The following is a 6,971-nucleotide window of genomic DNA, read 5'->3' as shown; positions in this document are numbered from 1 at the left end:
GGGGGACAAGTTTTACTTTCTCTCGTTAATTATCACTTTTGCTGGGTGAAAATTCAGGTTTGTCATATCTAAACAACGATTTTCCTCTAATATCTATTAGCAATCTGAACTGAGGTTGGACAACAACGTTTCAAGGAAAATATTTTCCTCAAGTTAAGCTATTGTTACAAGCCTCCATTTTCCAAGAGAATTGACTTATCATTTTCTTATAATCCCGAAATAATCCCGCCATTTTTAACGGAATAACATTTTCGCCTCATTGAGGGAGGATTACCATGTAGAGTGGGGATTGGGCTTTCCAATCTATTCCCCTAGCTGGGTCTACCAAACATTGGATTTCACTATTTTATCCTCACGTCAATTCCAACATGTTCAGCAAAAAAAAAAAAAAAAAAAAACGTCAATTTCAACGTGACAATCCAAACATAGCCTTAGGGGAGGTGGGATAGGAGTCATAATAGAAGCAGTAGATTTATTTTAAGAGGAACAGAGACAAATACTGTTTAAAGTGCATTTACTTCTTATTTTTTATTAGTATCTTTTTTAGTTAAATAATTATACTAGTCAAAATAATATTAATCAAGAGTAAAAAGTAAATGGTAAAAATCTAGACTTTGTACTCTAAAGTAAGTTAAACAATTTTCTCTTATTTAATTTAAGGGCCTGTTTGGGATAGCTTGTGCTTCTACTTTTAAGTAATAGAAAAAGATAAGTAAGTTGGGGCTTTTTTATTAGTGTTTGAATAGTGTTGAAAAGTACTTTTATATTTAAGAAGAGTTTTTGAACATGTTTGGGTAAAAAAGTCTAAATCACTTATTATTATAAAAAGTAATGTAATAAAAGGATATAAATAAGATATTTAATTTGTTGTTCACAAATAAAAGATTAAAAATGTAAATAAGTTTTTTTTATAAACACTAAGAAAATAGTTTGTTTCATAAGTACTTTAAAAAATAAAAAATAATTTAAAATTGTCTATCCAAATACGTTTAAAAATGACTTTTAAATTAAATAAGTTAAAAATAATTTTTTTAAGCTAATCCAAACGAGCCTTAATTAATAAAAGTCCATGAGAACAAATGTTCAAACTACCTAAAACATAGGGGTGTAAATCGGCCGGGTAGGGTAGGGTTGAGCCGAAAAATTGAGCCTACCCGACCAGTGCGGGTTGAGAAAATTTTGAGTTGTGACACTCTCTTAAATCTACAAACCCGCAACCTTTCGGGTGACCTCGGGTAGGGTCGGGTTACTCGGGTTATTTGGGTTACTCGGGTTGGTGAAACCAATTTTAATCTATGACTTCATCATAGAATGAAAACAGATAACTAATCTATGCAAAACTAATTTTAATCTATGCAAAACCATAAACGACCACAAAATGAAAGCAGATAACTAATATAAAAACAACTAGAATATACCCTTCTAACATGCAAAATAGTCCATATAAAATAAACAGTTTAATCCAAAATAAATAATCCATATAAAGATAAACAATCCATATAAAAATAGTTGCAAAATAGGATATGAAATAAAAGTTAGTCCACTCCAAGCTGTTTAATCCAGAATAATAGCATCTCCATTCCCAATTTGCCCCTCATGTGTTGCAACAGAATTTGACAAATCTTGAGAAGAAAACATAACAAAAAAATCACCAGAATCAAGTTTAGAACAACAAAATAAATAACAAGGAGATGAAATAAATTTTTAAAAAAATAAGTAAAACGTAAAAAGATTACCTGACTCAATATCTTCATATTCATTAAATTCTTCCAAGTCAATAAGGTTGATGTGCTCACGACTACGCAGCTAATTTTGTGTACAAATCAATGCCTCCACCATCTTGGGGCTCAATGAACTCCTAAAGGGATCGAGGATGAGGCCTCTGGTACTAAAACCAGATTCTGAGGCTACCGTTGAAACAGGAATGGCAAGAATGTCTCTTGCAACTAGTGAGAGAACCTTGTAATTAGTTGCATTATTCTTCCACCATTATAAAACATCAAAATTTGACCGAGTTGGATCCTCTATAGGGTCTGTCAAGTATCTGTCCACATCATTTTTGTACTCATTCACATTCTTCTCCTTCATTTTCTTAACAAAGGAGCTCCACAAACACCCTTTTCCTTCTGGAGTTGTTTTTGCCTCTGTTGTACTTGTTACCGCCTCCCCACTACTTGCATTAGCCACAGATTCACCTTTGTCCCTACTATAAACCTCATGCAGCCGGTACATAGTATCCTTCACATTCTTTGCTAATGTTTCAGAAGTGGAAGAATCATACACTATAGAGAAATAATATGTCAAATAATCAATTTTGTACCTAGGATCAAGTACAATAGCCACAAAGAGAAGACAATTTATATTCTCAACACTCCCCTAATATTTGTCATACTTTTTTTTCATACTCACAGCCATGGATGAAAGCATTGAATCCTCTTGTTTGCTTAATTCAGATAGCTGGTTTTGCATCTCACACAGCTCATGAAAGTAAGAATTCGAAGTGACATTCAAAGTGGCACTAAACTTCAAAGTTATATCATAAAAAGTCTTCAGAAATTTCACAAACACCTTAACATTCTTCCAATCATCATCAAGTGGCGGCCCAATCTTCCGCTTCCCCCCCTCATCTTCCCGAAAATAAGACACAAACTTGTCATCTTCCTCTTCATATCTTTCAAAAACTTTTTGAAACTTAATGGTTGCATCTAACATCATATAGGTGGAGTTCCATCTAGTAGGGATATCTAAGCATACGAGACCTTTGTATTCAATTTTCTCTTGCTCCACACATGACTTGAATTTCAGTAACCTAGCCGGAGAAGACCTCACATACCTCACAGCGTTACGAATGGCAGCTATGGAATCATGTAGGTCTTTTAAACCTTTATTGACAATTAGGTTCACTATATGGGCACAACACCTAACATGAAGATATTCCCCACCTAAAACAACCCCTTTCCACCCCTTAATCTTCCTTCTCAAGTAGGTAATCATGGAGTCATTTGAGGAGGCATTATCAATAGTCATAGTGAAGACTCTCTCAATACCCCAAGCATGCAAACATGACTCAATGACTTTACCAACACTCTCTCCCTTGTGACTTGAAATTTGACAAAAGTTTATAATCCTTTTTGCAAAGTCCACTCACTATCAACGTAGTGTGCAGTTAGACACAAATAATTAATATTTTGCACGGATGTCGAACAATCAGTTGTTAGGCAAATCCTTTGACCGCCCTTACTAAATTCAGCCGGTAGTTTCTTCCTCTCTTCCAAAAAAAAATTGGTAAATGTCCTTAGCAATCATAACACGGGAGGGGATAGAGAACCTAGGCTGCATCACTTGACAAAAATTCTTAAATCCTTCACCTTCAACAAACCTAAATGAAAGCTCATCTACAATCACCATTTTTGCTAACGCTTTTCTGCAATGCTCCTTGTTAAAGCCTATAGCAACAAGACTACTCCCAGTTTCAGTGTTTGTTTGGAAACTCAGAGTTTTTTACCTTTTGTCTTGGTTCTTATATGGGTATTTCTTGCATTGCTTTTCTATGTGAACCTTCATACTACTGGTACCATGTCTCCTAATATCAAACGCATATGTTGCCCCACAATAAATACACTTACACCTAGGCTCATTTGGATCCCCACCCTCTATGATTTTGAAATGATCCCAAACAGGAGACTTTTTTTGTGAATTCTTCCTCTTTTTACTGTCTCCCTCCTCTTTTTCGTTTTCAATTTCAGTGCCCAAATTAGGTATAGCGGTAGGGCTGAGTGTGGGAGTGGGTAAGGTAATGGGCTCTTTAGGCATAGAGACACTTTCTGTTTCAGCAGAGCACTTGCAAGTGCTTTCAGAAGTTTTTGTCGGGTGGATAATAAATTTTTCCATCTAGCACGCAAATTAACCTAAAAAATAGATAACATATCACATTTTCAACGTCTAGTGAAAAGCCAACATATCACATATAAAAAGGTAATAATCTAACGAATAAGAATATGCATACACACATACTTTGTTCAGTTTGCAAGCGATGAAATGAAAAATTCTAGTGGCCATATTGTAATATGATCTCTGCTTATTGTAATTCTAGCTTCATTAATTTCAAAAATCATGGGTAAACATGAAGAGGACAAGGGAGTCCTCATAAACGCAAAACAAAGGAAACAAAATGTCAGCCTATGTTCCAAAAACTTACAAGACCCTACAATGTCAGCCTATCTTCAAAAATCATGCTTATATATATAATGCTACCCAAAGTTTAATACTTTCCCAAACACCCACACTATCTTCCTTAGTATAATTAAAAATCCGTTTATTCCTCTCAATCCACAGAGAACCACATGGGATTCTTCCAAATTAACTACAAGAAGAAATAAAAAAAATAAAAGGTTTAACATTGAAGAAAGCAGGCAACACATGAATTCCAAATCGTTCTCTTACAAAAAGTATTGAAGAAATACAATGTTCTCGCACATTGAAGAAAGCAGGCAACACATGAATTCCAAATCGTTCTCTTACAAAAAGTATTGAAGAAATACAATGTTCTCGCACATTGAAGAAAGCAGGCAACACATGGCAAACTCAAGAAAGTTATTCTAATCTTTCTGTTTTCAATTGCTGACTCTTCTTCTTGAATTCCAAACCAGAAACCAAAATCTTCAAAGTCTTCACTATTCTTCCTCGGCTGGAAACAAACAAGCAGAAACAAAACCAGACAATCAAAAACAGAAAACAAAAAAAGCAGAAACCATCACAAAGTAATAATTTCAACAAAAAGATTCAAATTTCACAAACCCATTGACGTTTGGTTTGCTCTGATTCAAAAAAAAAAAACTTGAAGAAGAAGAGGAACTTACGATGAACGGTGAGGAACGACGAGTGTGAGCTGTGAGGAACGGCAACGAACGGTGAGAGACTGAGAAGAAGAAGAGGAACGGAGAATGAGGACTGGAGGAGAATGCGAGTAATTTAGGGATGAGGGATTTAGGGTGAAGGATGAGGCGAGGCGAGCTGGCGGGGCGTGCGTGAGGCGAGAGGCGAGAGGCGAGAGGCGAGAGACGAGAGGAGAGGAGGGAGGCGAGACTCGAGAGGCGAGGAGGTGAGGACTGAGAGGCGGAGGAGGACTGACCGAGTGAGGACGAGGGACGACTAAGCTTCATTACATTAGGGTAGGGCAAAACTTACACGGCCGGGTCGGGGCATTGCGGGTTCAAGCATGCCCAACCCACCCCCCAACCCGCACAGTGCGGGTTGGGACCATTTTAAACTGAAAAAAAAAAAAAAACTATAAAGTCGGGTCGGCTGGGTTTTGTGGGTTCGGACTGAAAACTTACACCCCAACTAAAACATATGTGATCATTAAAACCTGACAAATGTGCCTTTTTGAATCGGTATGTAATTAGGGGCATATGCATTATTGCATGATGCCCTTACTACAATAGTACAACATGGTTCAAAACTTTTTTTTTTCCTTTTTTATAAAGAGCATGGCTCAAAACGAGGCCGTACGTGAATCGTTTGATTTCCTTCGTTGTTCCTAACAAAGCACGAAATTCCAAATAAGTGTAGCAACTATTTCTCTTTATATAGCCACGTAAACACATAAGTTTCTCAACATCTAAATATTTAGGTAAATTAGTCTTTAATATTTTCATACGAATGGCTTCCTCTTCTTTTCTCCCCCTCTCCGTCATTGTCCTCTTTTTCTCCATCTCCTCCACCCACACCCGCAAGTGGTCCTCACCAAATGACTTCAACCAGAACCCGATTAGTATAATCGAGGCCGCCATTAGAGTTTCTCAAGACCTCCTTAGGCTCAATGGGATGGTGAGGTCCCATACACATATATGCATACATATTGCATGCGCGCGCGCATATATATATAGAGCGTTTTTGAAACACATTTTTTTTATTACACATCAGTAGGAATTGCATTTATAACTCTTCAATGATAACATATTTTTTAATGATTGTTTTGTATGTTGTATTTTGATGTGTTAGAATATACATGTAAAACCATTTGATAACCCTGGTATTGTTCTAACACTACACCACAATAGGCTTTTCGTAGCTGACGAAAAACGCTATTAATCACTATTAATAGCGCTTTTTAGAGCGCGAGGACAGCGGGCGCTATTATAGGTCCTAAGAAAACATAGCGTTTCAAGAGAGTTATAGAAATCGCTATAAAATTGAAGTATTATAGCGTGTAAGAAAAGTTATTTTCTTCCTCTTACAGCTCTTTAGCATAGCTACGATACAGATTAATAACTTTTTTTCCTTATTATGTTCATATTGTTGTAACTTTTTAAAATTATTATTGATATCCTTTTGAATTCATTCAAATAAATAGTAATTTCGAGATATGTGATATATCTAAATAGAAACATTCAAATTAAAACATAAAAACATTCAATGTAATAATTGTTATCAGTATCTATAAAGTTGGCAATAAGATGTTTACAACACAAGTCATACCATTTGTCCATAATTTTAACATTAGAAACAAGTAAAGAATACAGAGAAATAGCTAGAGATATCAAAATATCCAAAATGTCTAGCAAAATGAAATGGTTAAGTAAATAATCCATCTTGACAAAATGCTCCAACAAAAAAGTCATCTCCTCCAACATAACAACTATTAACCTGTCACAAAATTAATATAATTAATTAATTAAAACATATAAATTCATTACCTAATGAAGCACAAAAAGAAAAAACCAGATAAACCATACAATCCTCATGGCTTACCTTCTGAATCAAAAGACTTTGATACCACATCAATCCTCATGTTTTTAAGTTTGAAGAAACCAAGGACAAATTTTATCAGTTCCTCATCCCACATTTAGTCCCAACACATGATATTCTCTGCAGGATAAAGTAGTAAACTCTCTGCAACAAAAATATTTGATGATCATAGTTGACTAAATGAGTGTATCAATATCCCAAAAATTTATATTTACATGAAA

The 6,971-nt window shown here is 35.4% G+C and overlaps 1 pseudogene; it reads left to right on the top strand.

Annotated features, from left to right (window-relative positions):
- Positions 1 to 5,661: 5,661 nt before the first annotated feature.
- Positions 5,662 to 6,971, top strand: part of LOC112092083 — a 9,721-nt pseudogene continuing 8,411 nt past the window's right edge.

This window comes from Morus notabilis, unplaced genomic scaffold (assembly GCF_000414095.1).
Source record: "Morus notabilis unplaced genomic scaffold, ASM41409v2 Scaffold980, whole genome shotgun sequence".
NCBI classification, from domain to species: Eukaryota; Viridiplantae; Streptophyta; class Magnoliopsida; order Rosales; family Moraceae; genus Morus; species Morus notabilis.
Note: the sequence above shows the minus strand (reverse complement) of the source record. Positions and strands in the feature narration are given on the sequence as shown.